Below are 18,639 nucleotides of genomic sequence, written 5' to 3'. Positions count from 1 at the left end.
TGTGGAGCCTTATACACTCCCCTCATCTTTTAGTCGATCTGTTTTTATCTCCCCTTTTTGCCGCGTTATTTGTTTGGCTCTTAACCTTGACAAGCTTGTAAAGCGCTTTTTGCAGTAAGTTTCAGTACACGGTGTCTCTTTTCTTTCATTGTTCCCCCGGCACCGTGCTTTCATTTTGTTATTTTATCGTAATATTTTGCTTATTTTTCACACGCTGTAATCCTGATTGTGCTCTTCTTTGCGCATGCTCATCGCTTGATGGTGGTGATCGGCTCCTATATATTAGACATGGTGGCTTTTCCAAAAATAAAGTTGCAAGTTAGCGCCTGTCCTGTCCACTTCTGTGTCGTCCGTGTCCTTTTTGCGCTATGTGTTCTAAGAACTGTTGCCAACTAGCCCAAACCAAGCTACTGTTATGTCTTTTGTTTGTCGTGCGGAGCGGGCCCCCTGGACGGACCGCGCGTTCATCACCCGCATTTTGAGGTGTTTGTTTCCGTGGGTGAACTCGGACTTCGCGTGGAGTGAGCATTGAGTGTGCTACTGGTTTTGTCGGGTCTTCTTCTAGCACCGACATGTAGGGCGTCCTGCGTCTCTGTAGACGGCGCCGCTTCGCGCATGTGCGGGGCTCCGGGCGCCTTCGACAAACCACACCCCGCACATCTGTTAGGTGCCTGGGTTTGCGTTGCTTTTCTTTACCGGATGTCGGAGCCACTGGTCGTAAATTTGCGCTTCTCCTCGGGAATGGGTTTCCTACCCAATCAACCATTGTACGTCCAGCGGACGTACGATGTACGTCCCTTAACGGATGTACAGATATCCGTGGGAGATCCGCCGACCTCCGACGGATCTCCGAGGGACGTCCGACGGAGGTACATTTGTAACTGGAAAGATCTCCTACGGATATCCGCGGATATCCGCCGCGGATCTAAAGAGGACATTGGCATGTTGCAGGCCCTGGTGACTGCAGCCACTAATATAACTGTCATATACTAAATGAGTTTATATACAAGCACACAAAGTGTTCTATATCACTATATCAGGCACAGGCCTCATCGTATGTCAAATGCATATGCCTATAGGAAGCAACCAAACACAAAGCAAGTTGTTTTCAAATCAAACAATTTTATTAAAGGCATTAATGCATGCTTTCAACCTTCAAGAGGCATTCTTCACGCTTGACGCTGGAAGAGGTCCCATGCAATAGGACGGGTTACTGTATGCAGGTTGTATTGTCATGTTGAATCTGTTGTAAAAAAGAAGTTTTTCCCAAGAAAACAAACAAAAATGCAAAAATACTGTCACTGAAAAAGTACATGATTTTTGCAATTCAAGATATTGCCACTGAAGATCATAATAAAAAATACTATAGCTATAACATACCTGCTGACTATGTCACACATTCGCAACCATCAATTGCACGAATTGTCCACACACGTGTTGCAAAGGAAAAGATGAGTGCATGAGGGGAGCTGATAATTTCAACACGCTTCGAACTTACATGTAGACCAATGCTGTGTAGCGCAAGCTACAACACGGTTGCTCTGAATGGGCTGGTGACGTCCGCGCAGCAATCCTGAGGGAACAAGTGGACAGGCTGTGAGAGTGAGCAACATGCACTTACACTGCAACAAATACATACCTGTTAACACTACGATGTGGCACATTTGCAACAATCAATTGCACGAGCTATCCACAGGCCCACTGCAAAGGAAAAAGTGAAAAATGCATTTGGGGAGTTGGATAACACTACGAACTTACATGTAGACTGCTGCTCCGTATTGCAACTTGCCATACCAGAACAGTAGCACAACAGGCTATGCACGTCATGCTGGCAGAAGTTTCATGCAATAGGAAAGTTTACTGCGTGCAGGCAGTACTCTTATGGTTGAACTTGGTATTCCAAAAAGGGATGCTCTGAAAAACAAACCAATACACAAATAGAATACTTTTACTGAAATGTTAAGCAAATATTTAAGTGCGAGATACTGTAAGTAAAAACATTAAGGATAGACAATATCAAGACAATTGCATAATTTTGACCCATAGTTCTCCAGCCTTGCTGCCACATACCAATGGAAATCTATGATGAGATAAGAGGTGCACAAGAGTTTACAATGCATATAGCACACACAAGAAAATCAAGCCATTAATCTACCTTGTCACTGTGCCAACCATGGCTTGCAGAAATATGTTACCTTCGGGTTGCAAAGGTCTGAAAAAAAAGACACAAAAATACGAGAGCAGGCAATTTTTTTTCCCACCAGTTGCATGAGAAAAGATAACACCACATTTATGTTTCCCTGCATATTACTGAAACTGTAATAATGAAGATAAATTTTCAAACAGGCTACAAAGTTAAAAAAAAAAGACTTGTAAAGGCACGAAGGAAATCTGCATGGGACAATTTGCGGTCAGGAGTGTTTGGGCTGGAAGAATTTGAAAATAGACAGTATAACAGCTTTGCACGCATTAAGCAAGAACATTTCATTAGGAAGCTTGTGAAGAAGTAGTGGAACATAACACAGGCTGGTATGCTCCCTTCATCTAATATGAACTTTTGGCACTATAGTAGGATGCAATTCAAGAATGCAGCAGCGAATGCCCCTCAACAAAAGCCCTCCAGCCAATGCCGTCGACTGGTTTACATGGTGTGGCGGTTAATCACATTTCACGGAGGTACATGCCAGCCACCTGGGATTTCACGTTAAGGAAATAACTACGACGTCTGAGAACTGGTCAATGCCACTGGATGGAAGGCATTCGCCACTGCATTCTTGAGTTCTGTCAAATTATTAAATGTATTCAGAGGTGATGGGCAGGTGTGTAAGGAGTGCAGTGTTCCTCAGACTGCACATATAATTCATTAACTGTTTCTGCAAGAAATAGTTCACGGTCGCCCTCAAGACAGCATATTCCAGCAAGGTGAGCTCGGCGCTGCCATTTCGGAACTCATCGGCAGACAGCATATGAATGCGATTACAATTTCTCCCAATTGGGAGCAAAACATTATCGTCTGTGGCACGCAGAACCCCGAGGTATCTCAAAAGCTTCTGACGGACATCCAAATTACAACCAGCAAAGGATCGCTCCCGCTTCACGGACACCTCAAGCTCACCGGTGATGTGTGTCGTGGTGTGATTACTGTCCATAACCTTGAAACCAGCGAATCCTTGAAACATAGTGTGCAGTGGCGCGGTGGTGAATTAGTCCATGTGCGCAAGCTGGGAAAATCGAATGTAGCTGTGCTGACTTTCGAGGGGCGCAGCGTTCCGCGTTACGTCCATTACAATGCAGAACTGACTCCCGTCAAGGAGTATAAAAAAACGGTGCCAGCGTGCTACCGTTGCGGCACACTGGGGCACCGGGTGGACAACTGTCCCACCCCGGTCAAGGAAAGATGCGGCCTTTGTGGTCAAAACGTGGGGCTTGGTACTGAGGGGATGGCCCCCCACGTCTGCAATCCTATGTGCTTAATCTGCGGGGGCCAGCACCTCACCAGCTCCTGCGAATGCACCGCCAAATTCATCAAGCTGCCGCAGCCAGGGCCCAGGACGCCATCCAAGGGAGCGAATTCCGGCGCTACACGGGGAGGGCGGCAGCAAAACAACCAGAAGACAAAAGCGTAGCTTTTTGGGCTTGTTGGTGCATGATCATAGCGAGATAATATAGCGCAGAATAGGACAGGACACAAGAAGACACAAGAAGACACGAACAACACGAGCGCTCGTGTTGTTCGTGTCTTCTTGTGTCCTGTCCTATTCTGCGCTATATTATCTCGCTATAACCAGAAGACGCCACGACGTGGCGTGATGCCTCCCCCTGGCAAGACAGCAACGGTACCGCCACCACCCGGAGCAGCGGAATTCCCAGCTCTCAGCGCTTCATCTGGCGGCGCCGCCTGAAACCAACCCAAGGTAGGCAGCTGGGCGAGGATCGCCTCCTCTCCTTCCCCTCCTCCCTCCTCCCCCACCAGCACCGCCGAGACGCAGGAACTCAAGCGCGAGCTCGCCCTCTTGCGAGCTCAAAACGAAAAACTAGCCAGCGAGCTTAACTCGCTCAAAGCCAAATTCCCTACTCCGCCCGCGTCGAGCGACGAGGAAGAAAACATCACAGACAGGGAGATTCCTACTCCTGTTTCATTAGACCTGCCAGAGTACATAAAACAGGAGTAGGAATCTCCCTGTCTGTGATGATTGAGGGCGAGGAATACGGCCCTTACATGATGGGAACACGGGGTACCCCTCAGGGAGCGGTGTTATCACCGCTCCTGTTCAACATAGCTATGATGCGCCTCCCAAGCCAACTGGCCCGGGTGGAAGGCATTCAACACGCGTTATATGCAGACGACATTACAATTTGGACCACTGAGGGGAGCCTTGGGGACATGGAGGCCCGCCTTCAGCAGGCCGCTTCCATAGTCGATGCGTATGCTATTGACTGTGGGCTCCAATGTGCTCCAGCGAAATCAGAGATTTTGCATGTCAGAGCGAACCCAAAGGATAGGACAGCAATTCACATCTCTCTGTCAGGAGGTCCTATTAGAGAGGTGGAGGAGCTCCGTATTCTGGGCCTTTTCATTCACCACAGACTCAGACCGGACTCCACCATTCTGAAACTCAAGAGAGTAGGCGAACAGGTAGGGCGCATGATCCGCCGCGTTTCCAACAAGCAGGGCGGTCTGCGGGGCAGGGACGCGCTTCGGCTCGTCTATGCCTTCGTGACTAGCCGGATCCTCTACGCCGTGCCATATCTCCACACTACTAAGCAAGACGAGGCGCGAATAGACGCCGTCATCCGCAAGGCAACTAAGCGAGCCCTGGATCTCCTGGTGGCTACCTCTAATGCCAAACTCAAGGCATTGGGGGTGCTAAACTCCTACCAAGAGCTGCGGGAGGCCCACCTCGTGAACCAATACACGCGGCTCATGCAGACGGCCCCTGGGCGCCGCCTGCTAAACCGCTTACACATCCAACACGACTGCACTCCAGAGGAGGCGGAGCGTATCCCAGTACTGTGGCGCCATATGCTCTGGGTCTCCCCGCTCCCCCGTAACATGGACACCGACATGCACGTAAACAGGCGACAAGCGCGGGCTCGGGCTCTTGAGAGACAACACGGCTCCCGACCTGGTGTATATTATGTAGACGTAGCAGGGCCATCGCCCACGGGATTTTACACGGCCGCTGTCGTTCACCACGAAATGCACGTTGATGGACTCTCTTTTCGAGCCCCTAATTCAATGCGAGCCGAGGAAGTAGCGATAGCGCTTGCTGCCGCCCACGCCAATTCGAGAATCATCATTACGGACTCCCGAAAAGCATGCGATCATTACTTGGCAGGGGAGATCTCCCCCTTAGCTGCTTGTATTCTAAGACGGACTGCCACTGATCCAACACCCAAAAGAATCATTTGGGCTCCTGGCCACCAGGGCTTACGAGGTAATGAGACCGCTGACGCGGCTGCCCGAGCGCTTACTCACCGGGCTCCTCATCCCAGCTCTTCTGGCTCGGAGAGTAACCAGCCGCTGCTGCGATTCAAGGAAATTATAACGCATTATAGCGACATCCACCGCCTTTTCCCGGCCCCTGCAAAGGGGCTGAGTAAGACGGAGGAGCGAACTTTAAGGCGCCTGCAGACAGGTACTCTACTCTGTCCTGTAATCTTAAAGCATTACGATCCTAACACGTATGGGCGATGCCCACACTGTGGGGAGACCTGTGATATCTTCCACATTGTGTGGGCATGTACTCAAAATCCCCACCTCCCCCCTTCCCCTACCCCTTCCAGAGAGGCATGGGAGACTGCCCTTCTCAACTGCTCCTCGCTTGAGTCCCAAAGGGCTCTGGTGAAACGGGCTAGAGACGGGGCATTGTCATGCGGTGTACCGGACTAGGGACGCCGACCATGTAGCGGGGCCACTCTGTGGCTCCCAAACTCTATTTCAGTAATTAAAAGTTTTCACCACCACCACCACCTACTCCTGTGGAGAGTCGCGCCGCGGCCCTGGAGAGCCGGGTGACCGCAATTGAAACACAATTGGCTGACCTCCCCAAAATTATCCACGATACCATTGCGCGTCAGGTGGAGAGTGTCATCGCACAGGTGACACAAGCCGTAACTCACATTATCCAAAAATGGATAAAAGACAATCCACGCGTCCTTAAACGCGTAGGGCCTATCAGGGACGCTAACCGCCCCTCCAAATTCAACAGTTATTCCCGATGAGTTTGACTTCTCGGAAGACTCCTCCACGTCTGCGCCGGGCACTAGCGGACTGGGGAGTCTTAACAACGTAACCCCACCCTCTGCCTCCAACCATGGCCCCCAACCCTAAGTCGCGAGCAAGAACAACTCAGCCGCTTACACTAACGCAGTGGAACTGCCGAGGTCTTAAGAACCGCATGAAGCGGACTCATCTCTGCCTCTATCTTGAGACCTTTGAGTTTCTCGTGGCCGTGCACGGTTGCCCTTCAGGAACCTGGCGCCGGGGCCAAACTAACAAACTACTCTACATTTCAACACAACCCGATCCCATGTATACTTGTTCACAAGCAGTATACTGCGCAAGAGGTCACGCTCCCCACAACACCGTCTTTCCCATACACGATGGTGTCAGTGCTGCCCCTAAAGCGGTCTGACCCACCTGTACACATTCTAAACATTTACTGCCCACCTAAACTTAAGAACGTCACGTTCAATGAAATTTTTACCCAAGCAATGCAGGTGGTCGGAAGGGATCCCCTTCTGATCGTCGGTGACTTCAACGCCCCGAGCAGGCTATGGGGGTACCCCCGGGAGGATAGACGTGGGAGGAAGCTTGCGGAACTTCTTTCCACACTTGGACTTACTTTACACACTGACCCCGCCAACCCAACACGTGTCGGCAATTCGATTCAACGAGATACTTGCCCCTCACATTTACACGCAACATACGCCATGCCGACTGGCTGAATACAGAGGACACTCTGGGTAGTGATCACTGTATAATCAACACAACCATTTACATGCGTCCCCTGAAACGCCCACTAACATAAGCTTGTGTCCCGGACTGGACGACTTTCCGCACATCTCTACCTATCGTAGATCCCCTCCAGTCGGGATACGACGCATGGTCCAAATCGCTCACGTCTACACTCACGCAACACGAAAAGCAGATACAGCTCACAGAAACACAAACGAACGTGGACAACCACTTGTTCCACCTTTGGGAGGCCCGCCGCAGCCTCACCAAACGATGGAAGAAACAGAAACATAACAGACGCCTAAAGAAACGCATCCTCGAACTCACACAACAGGCAGCGGATTATGCTACTCAGCTAGCCGACACTAACTGGGTGGACCGGTGCAACGCGGCTGCGCGCCAGATGTCTGGCCGCAACACGTGGCGCCTATTCCGCGCTCTCATCGATCCAATACAAACACGCACGGAAACCCAACGCCACTTACACAGGGCATTGCACAACTTTACAGGAACGACAACACAGCTAGCGCACACGCTCAGGGATCGATACCTTTGCACCACTAAGAACCCCCGGCAGGCGGCGTACTCGTATGCAGGCGAAGAGAACACGGAGCTGGACAAGCCGTTCCAGCTGCACGACCTCCGGGCGGCCTTAAGCAAGATGAAGCGGGGCACTGCACCTGGGCGCGACAAGGTTACGGTCAAGCTTGTGGCCAACCTTCCCGACGCAGCCTACGCCGCACTGCTCAAATACATCAATAGCATTTGGGACGGAGAGACTATACTCTCCCTCTCGATTGGAAATCGGCTCTCGTGACCTTCATTCCGAAGGTCGGCAAACCTATCGATGTGGAGAACCTTCGCCCCATCTCTCTGACGTCTTGTGTCGGCAAGCTGATGGAGACGATGGTGCGCGACAGACTCTCCGATTATCTCGAAACACAGCACATTTTCGCGGACACCATTTTCGGTTTTCGTCCTCACAAGTCAGCACAGGATATACTTCTGCAGCTCCACCACGACATTTTAGATCCTGTCGAATGTCCCCACAACGACAAGGTGGTCCTGGCCTTGGATCTTAAAGGCGCATTCGACAACGTCAAACATGAAGTAATCCTGGACCACCTCAGTAACACCAACTGTGGCCACAAAACATTCCATTACATAAGTCAATTTCTTACAGACCGTCAAGCCTATATACGCATACAAGATGCGGAACACGGGCCATACACCACCGGCTCGAGGGGAACACCTCAAGGTGCGGTCCTGTCTCCCCTGCTCTTCAATTTGGCAATGCTTCGCCTTCCCTCCAAATTGTCTTCTCTGCCCGGGATACATCACGCTCTTTATGCGGATGACATTACAATCTGGGCCACGCAAGGTAACCTGGGCCACATGGAGTCCTGCCTGCAAGCAGCGGCGACCCTAGTCGACGACTACGCGGCCTACTGCGGACTCCAGTGCGCCCCAGCTAAATCAGAATTTGTGCACTTACGTCCCTCCTCCCGGGACACAACACCGCTTCGCATCAGTCTCCCCTCGGGACCGATCCGGGAGGCCAAGGAGATCCGCGTCCTTGGCCTCTTCATACACCACCAACGCAGAGTCGACACCACCCTAGCCAAAACTTCGCACGGTGGGAGACCAGGTGGGCCGAATGGTCCGCCGGGTCTCCAACAAGCGGGGCGGATTACGAAGCAAGGATGCACTGCGGCTTGCCCATGCTTTCGTAACGAGTAGAATCTTCTACTCAACTCCCTACTTGCACCTGCGCAAACACGATGATGACCAACTGGAGGTCATCCTGCGGAAAGTCATCAAGCGGGCTCTCGATCTCCCGGTCACCACGTCCAACCAGAGACTTCTGGCCTTGGGCGTGGTGAACACATTCCGGGAGCTTCGAGAAGCCCACTTAGTCAACCAATACACGCGTCTTGCACAGACCACGTCCGGTCGCCGCCTCTTGGACCGGCTGCACATGGAACATGACTACCACATTGAGAAAAGGGAGAGAGTGCCGGAACCCTGGAGACGCGCCCTCCGGGTCCGACCCCTTCCCCGCAACATGTCCAGAGAAGACCATAGCGGTCGTCGCCAGGCGCGCGCGGAAGCGTTGGCGCGATACTATGGTAACCAAGAACATGTGTATTACGTAGACGTTGCCGGCCCACACCACGGGGGGTGGTACACGGCCGCAGTCGTACACAACACAAACACAGTTAACGGGCTCACTTTCAAAGCCTACAGCGCAACACACGCGGAGGAGATTGCCAATGCTCTGGCTCTCACGAATCCCAAGTCAAAACACATCATCACCGACTCACGAGGGGCCTGTCGGAACTACGAGTTGGGCTGGGCTCCCCCGCTTGCTTGGCGCATACTGGAATATAGCTGTCGATCTGAAGATCCAACTCCACGCAACCTGATTTGGGCCCCGGTCACCAGGGACTCCAGGGAAACGAACAGGCCGATCAGGCCGCCCGCGCACTCTCTCCCCGGGCTATCTCCCTGTCCTTGGAAGGGTACTCCCAATCAGACAATCTGGCCATTACATTTAAACAAATCACTGATTACTACACGGAGGAGCACCGGCGCTACCCGGCCCCTTGTAAGGGTCTGGATCGCGCTGACGAGCGCCTCCTCATCAAAATTCTCACTAACACTGTACTGTGTTCGGCGGTGCTTAAACATTTCAATACATCCTTTGATGGCACGTGCCAGTTCTGTGGGGAGGTGTCTGACACCTTCCACATGGTTTGGGCGTGTCAATCTAACCCATCTATCCCCCCAACCCCAACCCCACCAGAGAGGACTGGGAGGCGGCCCTGCTCGGCTGTCAAGACCTAAAGAGCCAAAAGGCCTTGGTTCAACGGACGCGGGCGGCGTTGCTTGCCAATGGGGCCCCGGAATAGGGGCTCCACCTAGTACTGTGAGGGGAAAGGGCCAATAGGGTACGTCTTACCCCAATCACTTTTCTGCAAAAAATTGAATTGCCCATAAATGTTTTTCACCACCGCCACCTTCGGGTTGCAGCTTTTTATCGTGAGCTTTCCTTTCATTTTCGCCTGTGGAAGCACATTCTGCTTCCGTCGCCTAGGTTCCTGCTCTCTGACAACGTCGCTTTGATTGTCAGCCAATTCACCTGCGCTACCTGGCTCACGTCTATCTATGGCGCCTTCACTAAGTTCCTCAAAGCTGCACTCTTCCTGCTCAGCGTCTCTGAGTGCGCATTCGTACTCATCTTCCTCGGATGGAATGACGTCTACCGCCCCTACGTCGTCTGGAACATTCTGTTCTCCACTGTCGTCAAGCATCTTAGTTTCTTCAGGCGCAGACGAACCAGTGTTTTCAACTGACATTACTGCTGACACGCAGCTCTCGTCATGCTCCTGACGCGTTTCAGCCAATTTCGGATGAGGGTCGGCTCTGCACTCAGTCGCGGTGTTCCCGCTACTGGAATGTCGCAAAGCTCAGAGCAGTGCGAAAGCACGGGACTCGTTTCGCATCGCTCGCCAGAGACACCAACGCAAAACTCAGCGTCCGCAAACTCTACATGCACCCGCTTCCGTTGATCGTAAGTGTCGGGTTTCTGCATTTCTGCCGAACGCGCTGCACAACACGGTGTGCCGTCCTCGTTTACTTCGCTTGCGTCGGCGCAGGCCTTTTCATTAATGTCCAGACGGATGTCCTCTCTGCCCTGTTCAGCAACTTCTCCTGCTTTCGACACGCTAGGAGATCCGCTTAACTCCGCCACAATTTCAATGGGCGAGACCTCTGTAAGTGCATCGTCCGATGCTGTGACTACCTTATCCGATGGTATAGAGGCTTTCTCAGTTGGAGAATGCGGGGCAATTCCCACTGTTACAGCAGCAGTTACATCTGCCACGTACGGAACCACTACCTTCCTCTGTGCCGCACTGGCAGGGCTGCTCTACAGCGACGCACTCTACCTCTGTGTCACGATCTTCCGACCCTTCAGCATTTTCGAGCCACTCTAAAATGTCGGCTTTAAACTGGTAGGAAAAATCGTTAAACGATGGGGTTCTATTCTCTCGCAGGTACCTTTGGCGAAGGTCCAGCGGTGACACGTTATATCTCGTCAGAAAGAAGCTTTTCAGCTCATCGTAGTCCGCCAAGCCGCCGTCCAACAGGCGCTTGACAACGTCATACGCTTCGCTGGAAAGCAGGGCTACCAACTTCTGTGCCCAATCATTCCGCTCAACGCGCTTTCTCTCGCAGACGCGCTCGAACTCCGCCAAATATTTCGCCATATCTTCGGCGATCACGAAGGGCCGCGGCCTGTCTCTCGGCTGCCGACCGTTGGCCTCATGCAGAGCGGACAATGTTTTATATCTCTCGAAATCGATCTGATGCGCTTCAAGCTCCAGGTCCATCAGTTTCTTAGCGCGAGCACGCCGTTTTATCTCAAGCTGCCTCCGTTTTTCTGCCTCTTCGAGCTCAAGCTGCTTCTGTTTTTCTGCCTCTTCGAGCTCACGTTCTGCCTGTTCGCGCTCAAGTTGCTTCTGTTTTTCATCCTCTTCGTGCTCACGGCGTTCTGTGATCTCTTCCCAGGCCTCATTGGCTTCCTCAGCCGTTACATTCTCCTTTCGCATGATCTCAAGAATCGCATGCTTTCGTTTTGCGGGGCCCAAATCAATGCCCAACTCTTCACAAATTTCGATGAGTTCCTTCACTTTGAAGTTCTCCATCGCGCACCATAGCATCTTGTTGTTTGCCCTTTTCTTAGAATTCCCTTGCCGTTCACTACTATAGCGCTACTAGTACGACACGCGCAAGTAATTCTTTCCAAAACCGCCTCGTTTACTCCCTCTGCACTAGCTTTCGTTTCAAAGCGCTCCGACTTGGCTCGAAACAGCAAAGCTCTCTCCAGTGCTACACACACAGCCCTACTCTAGACTACAATCACGTGTGCTAGAGCAGTCTGGCGAATTGAAGGGAAAACATCAGGCACTCACCGCGCCGAGGTAGCTGACGCCGGTCGATCCCGCAGCTGCCATCCACTGTTGGGACTGGGGCATCCCTCCGCTGCCACCACTGTTGGGACTGGGAGTCCGAGCCAGGAAACGGTCGAGGCGACGGTGAGTCAAATGACTTTTATGTACAGTATGTATGTACAAGGGCTTTTAGCTAGCACAAAGAATAAGGGCGGCCCCGGCGACGAGCGTAGCTCCGGTGTGATGGCTCTTCTGCTGCCCGTCTGCTGCTCGGGTTGAGCGCGGCTCCGTTTTTAAAGCCGCCGCTGTCGGTTGCGGCAGCCAGCAGTTCAAATCCTCCAAATCAGGTCACGGCACTGGCCACCGTTCAAATTAGACCAATGGTCGAGAGGCGACGGCCGACGAAGCGTCGGAGGACTTCGCACCGACGGTGAGGAGGGAAGGAGGAAGGGTCCGCGTCGGCGCCAGCGAGGCGGGATGATGCACGCTGCACGCCGCGACATGTCCGAGAGAGTCTGGGCCTGCTTTGAGCGTCGGCGAGCGCGCAGCGCTGGTTTTCAGAGAGGCCAGCCAGCGAAATGTGGGCGCCGGCACTACAGCCCTTAAGCTCCCTTCGCATCTTAGGCCTTCGCTGCTGCTGCCGGGTTCACGCTGCTGCCGTGGTCACCTCCGAGTCCCCTGCCCTAATCCACTTAAGCGAGGAGGGGGGGGGGGGGGGCATCACAAGCACCACACTGCACCACCGCCGTCGCGAGGTTGTCGTCCTTGTCGACTGTTCACGGTTGCTGCTTGATCCACACTAACTGGGAAATGTTTAGGGACACTGTTGAACGTCTCACTAATACATTTGTGCCGCTTAGAATTTTGCGGTGTAATAGCCAATCACCGTGGTTTAATAACGTTTTAAAAAGGCTATCCAATAAGAAAAAGCGTTTGTTTCGCTCGGCGAAATCGTCGAATTCGCAACAATGATGGGACGGTTACCTTTCTGCGGCCGCTGAGTACAAATTAGCTCTGAAAAATGCTAAGGACTCCTTCTTTAACAGTACTTTGCCTGCTTTACTGATTAATAACCCTAGACAGTTTTGGAACACTGTGAACAAGAAAGATAGTTCGTCAGTACTACTTACATCTTCTGACGGCGTTGCATTTTCACCTAATGAATGCGCTAGTGTCCTTAACAGTGTTTTTGTTTCTGCTTTTTCTGGCAATGTTTCCCTTACCAATCAGGAGTGTCCGGTCTTGGATGCTTTTCCCATGGATCCAATTCTTTTTGACACAACTGGCATCCTGAGAATAATTGAAAACCTTAAGATTTCTTCCTCCTGTGGCGTCGATAACATTAATTCGAAATTTCTGGTTAACACGAAGATGTACAGTTCAATTATCCTCACCAAACTGTTTGACCAGTCTCTGGAAACAGGCTGTATTCCCAATGACTGGAAGGTTGGGAGGGTGATTCCGCTGCATAAGTCTGGCGATAAACATTGCCCTGATAACTTTCGCCCTGTGTCGCTCACCAGCATTCCATATAAAATCATGGAACATGTCATCTACTCTCATCTTGCTAACTTTTTAGAATCCAATTGCTTTTTCACTAATGCCCAACACGGCTTCCGTAAATCGTTTTCATCCGAAACGCAACTCATATGTTTCCCAAATGACTTACATTGCATTCTAGATCGCGGGTCCCATGCTGATTCTATATTTATGGATTTTTCTAAAGCATTTGACAAGGTTTCACATGAGCTTCTTTTTCTTAAACTAAACAGCCTTAACATTGATTCCACAGTGCTTGCATGGTTGCATTGTTTTCTTTCAAACCGAAGTCAGTTCGTAACAGCAAATAATGTCAATTCAGATTCCTCTCCTGTTTGCTCTGGCGTGCCTCAGGGGTCCGTTCTTGGGCCCCTCCTCTTTCTCATTTATGTAAACGACTTACCAACTAATATATCGTCTTCCATTTGTCTTTTTGCCGATGACTGTGTTATTTACCGCGAAATTAATGATGATAATGATGTATGTGTTCTTCAGTCAGATATTAACAAGGTACTGGATTGGTGTAACCTGTGGAATATGAAGCTAAACATTACTAAATGCAAGCATTTGCCCATTTCTCGTCTATCTAATACACCCTCTACCTACTGCATTAATGGCATCACTCTTGAAACTGTGTCGTCTTATATACAGGGTGTTTCACCTAAGACTTTCTGCAATTTTTAAAAATAAGCTATTTGAATTAGATGCGCGCTTTTTCTGGCATAGCATTGTCAGTGGTGTAGTACATCATATTGCAGCTAAGACGTGCTAACTAGCAGGCGTGTTAACCAATATTTAATAGTTAACTTTTAAACTATTACCGTTGGGCTCCTTAATTATTGAGAGGCATGTAGCCCACCGTAAGTAATGTCCATATCCGTTTTTAGAATTTCGAGAACGCGATTATCCTCGGCGCTGTGGCCCAACAAATTTCGCCTACATCGCGCCAAAATACATGCGGTTTGAGAAGCTTGCAGGCAAAGCAACCTCTCCAGTGAACCTAACTCGTCGAAATAGCCAAAATTTGTTGGGCCACAGCGCCGACGATAATCGCGTTCTCGAAATTCTAAAAACGGATATGGACATTACTTACGGTGGGCTACATGCCTCTCAATAATTAAGGAGCCCAACGGTAATAGTTTAAAAGTTAACTATTAAATATTGGTTAACAAGCCTGCTAGTTAGCACGTCTTAGCTGCATTATGATGTACTACACCACTGACAATGATATGCAAGAAAAAGCGCGCATCTAATTCAAATAGCTTATTTTTAAAAATTGCAGAAAGTCTTAGGTGAAACACCCTGTATATCTGGGAATTCACGTCTCTTCTAACCCTTCTTGGAAAACTCATGTTGACTACATTACAAATAACGCCAACCGCATGTTTGGATACCTTCGCAGAAATTTTTCATGTGCACCGAGTTCATTAAAACTATTACTTTACAAAACATTGGTCCGCTCTAAATTGGAATATGCTTCATCGGCGTGGAACCCTGGGGTCGAGTCTCTCATTTCTGACTTAGAATCAATTCAAAACCGCGGTTGTCGCTTCATTCTTTCCAACTATCATCGCACTAGTAGTGTAACTGCCATGAAAGCTCGCCTTTCTTTACAGCTTCTTTCCCATCGCAGGTCAATAGCTTCATTATGTACTTTTCACAAAATTTATCATAATCCTCATCTTAAAGAGAAGTTATTAAAAAGAGCACCCTATATTTCAGCACGCATTGATCACCGCCACAAAGTTTGGATCCCTCCGTGTCGCACAAGATGTTTTCATGATTCATTCATACCCAGAACTTGTGTCAGCTGGAATCACCTTCCCCACAATATTGCTGTAATTACTGATCCTGCTGCATTTCGTAACACTGTTATTAATTTTATATAAGTATGTGTCCATAACTTTGTTAATTTATTAGCTGCTGTTTTCGTTTGTGTTTTGTTTTGTGAAATGCTGCCTTTTGTTAATTCTGTTATTGATTTTATACCAGTGTTTGCTGTAACTATATTCAATATTTCTAGCTGCTGTTTTGTTTTTGGTACTTGCATGTATTCCCACTCCCCTCTGTAACGCCTAACGGCCCTGAGGTTAAATAAATAAATAAATAAATACATAACCTACACACTGCAACTATCCATTACAAAACCTCCAATGCTGTCATACAAAAAAAACTCTTTTGCGCACAGAATTAACAAGAACGTGTACTGTGCGATGTCAGTGCACGTTAAAGAACCCCAGGTGGTTCGAAATTTCAGGAGCCCTCCACTACGGCGTCTCTCATAGCCTTAGTCGCTTTGGGACGTTAAACCCCATAAACCAACCAACCAACCGACCGACCGACCGACCGACCGACCGACCGACCGACCGACCGAGCGACCGAGCGACCGACCGACCGACCAGCCAGCCAGCCAGCCAACCAGCCAACCAGCCAGCCAGCCAACCAACCAGCCAGCCAGCCAGCCAGCCAGCCTGTGCCAGAGGGGCGCTTCCCCCTTTCCAGGTTTTCCGCATGCGATGTACCCCACCGACCTGCGCGGGCTCTGCGGCGCCCTTTTGTGCGGCGACCGTGTACTCTACTCCCCAGCACGCCGCCCGCGTCACATGTTTTATAATCCTTGCCGCGGTCCCTCGGTGGGGCAGGTGGTTTATATCCAGACTGGGCACGCTTAGTTAGCTTGGCTTTGATGCGACGCCTATGAACTCTTGAGCGCAGCGGTTGCAATATCGCAACTTTACGGGGTTGGCCGTTCCTCAAACTCGCGGGCTTTATGATCCGTACCTCTTTTTCTGTGCGACCATTCACACTGGCTTTCTTTGCGCGCCGCCGAATTCTCGAGGCTGCCCTAGCGGGTCCGCTGCGCGCGCGTTCAGTTATCGCGGTGCCGTCACGTGTTAAGCTGCCGGCCCCCGCTGCAGCATCAAAACGGAAACTCGACATTAGAGAGTTTTAGTATAGCGTCACACTATCGCTTTGGGTCATAGGGGAATAGCGCGACGCTACTGCGCATGCGCAGAACGCTATCGGCCCTTGGGTCTTAGGGTGAGCGGGCGACGCTAAAGGCCCATCTCCATGGACAAATCCGAGGCGCACCAGCGCAGCGCTTACGCGCCCAGCGCCACACCGCGACAAGCATCGGAAAACATATGCAAGTCGATGACCTGTCGCTGCTACCGCGTTCAGCTCGGCTCGGCGAAGCAAACGGCGCGAAGGGCCGTACCGGATGCCGAGAGAACTGCGTTCTCTGACTCGTTACACCGACCGCAAACCAGCGGCCACTTCTGGCGCCGGCGCGAGCGAGGCGCGAATATCTGACATGGACAGATATTTGCCAAGCGCCAGCGCCGGCTCGCGTCGGCGCGTCGCGCATGCGCAGACCGGCTCCGGCGTACGCTGGTACGCACAGGCGCTGCGCTCGTGAGACTTGGATGAGCCCATGGAGATGGGCCTTAACGCTAAATCGGCGAAATAGCGTGTACCCGGAAGCCGCTTTACGTTCGGTCTCACATGGCGGCGCCTCTCGAAGCGGGCCCTCTCGCTTCATCACCGATTCGTCGTTGCCGCTAATCTGTGGCTCACGCTCACGGCAAACTAAAGGCGCACGAGGCTTTCGCTTTGACTGAAGTTGCCTGAGCCACAAAATTTTAACGATAAAACACGCAAAATTTTCAGATTGCTTCCGTGTTTACAGAGCTGCTAGGCTTAGCGAGTACGCGTCGACTGACGTCAGAAAGCGCGGGAGGTTTGAACTGCTGATCTCCACTAATAGCTAGGTTTGCAATTTTGGTCTCAAAAAGGAGTCACGAAGAATTGGCATCGCGGTAACACACTTTTCTTATTTACTCAGTATATTTTATTCGTGCGGACGTAAATAAAACTGAAAATAATTTAATTTGCGAGAGTTACCATTGCGTGTTCCACCCGAGATATATTGTTCTGCACGTGGCAAACAACAAAAAAAAATCTGAAAAGCATTTCTTGCACAGCTAGCGCCAAAGCGAGCGCAGAACTTATGCACAAAAATAAAGCAAGGCGCGCTCACGGAGGGGCAATCGGCTATTAGCGGCGGCCACTTCCAGTGTGGATAGTTTTGGCTCGGATTGAACATGTCCGCATTATAAAAAATATTTGCATCATTTTTCACATTTCTTAAGTAGTAATTGGTAACTGCAACAGTATGCGTGTCGTTTTATTTGCACAATGAAAAATCCAGCATATATATTAACTTATTTGTTCTAAGAGCTTCTCTTTCCCGCCGTCATGGCGCTGCCTTCAAGCAACGCAAGGCGACCATCCGCGACCTTTTCCAACCTGGGCGCTGACATATTGTGGAAGCGGCGGCGGAACCGGTTTCCAGCAGTCCAGAGAGGAGGTGTTTCGCCGCTTCCACCACGCTAGCGCAAGGTGCTCAGAGGCTCTTAGCGTGCGATATTCACCCTGCAGCGCCGATCCACACGCTCCTCACTCTCACTGCTCGGTGACAGTCTCTCTGAAAGGCTGGTCGCTGCTGTTTCCTTTGAGCACGACAGCTCGTTTGCCTGTACTTCAATTTCTGCTGCGCATAATAGTTCGCTGTCCTGAATTGTGCATTTTGGAGCAGCGTCACTAACATTCAGGATTCCAGCAACCATCTGAGCAGCATCGCACTTTTCATCTAAAGCCTGTTTCACATGACAGCGAAAATGCTAGCGAATCCTGTCGCCGCGGCGGAAAAACCTGTTTTGAGTCGTCGCTGCGACCAGCGGCGAGGTTTCAACAAGTTGGAAATTTTCGCTGCGACGCGTCGCTCAATCGCTTGCATGTGAACTGCGATTAACGCTGCTCTCTGACTTGGCGCACCAACGTTGTTATCCGGTGACTCTCCGTGACGCTCTTTCCCGGAAAGCTGTCGTTCGTTTTGGCGGCATGCCAACTCACTAAAGACTTCCTGGCGCGGAACCTCCGCCTTATTTGCCACAGCGGCATCTTTCTCAAGGCTAGAAGCGGCCGTGTCGCAAATTTCTTTTCTGCTCGCGTTTCCGGCCAAACCATCCCGTGAGCCTTTGTCATGGCTAGTAGTGCTACAATCCCTTTCCTCTGCTTTAAATTGACAGATCCTGCCGCCGTTTCTGCTGAACTGGCAGTTCTCTCTACGCTTATACCTGCCTTGTCGTTGCTGTCTTGCGCAACTGTTGTGTCCCTAGC

Source organism: Amblyomma mixtum, chromosome 10, assembly GCF_055824585.1.
Source record: "Amblyomma mixtum isolate Tamu chromosome 10, ASM5582458v1, whole genome shotgun sequence".
In the NCBI taxonomy this organism is placed as follows: Eukaryota; Metazoa; Arthropoda; class Arachnida; order Ixodida; family Ixodidae; genus Amblyomma; species Amblyomma mixtum.
This window is presented reverse-complemented; position numbering follows the sequence as displayed.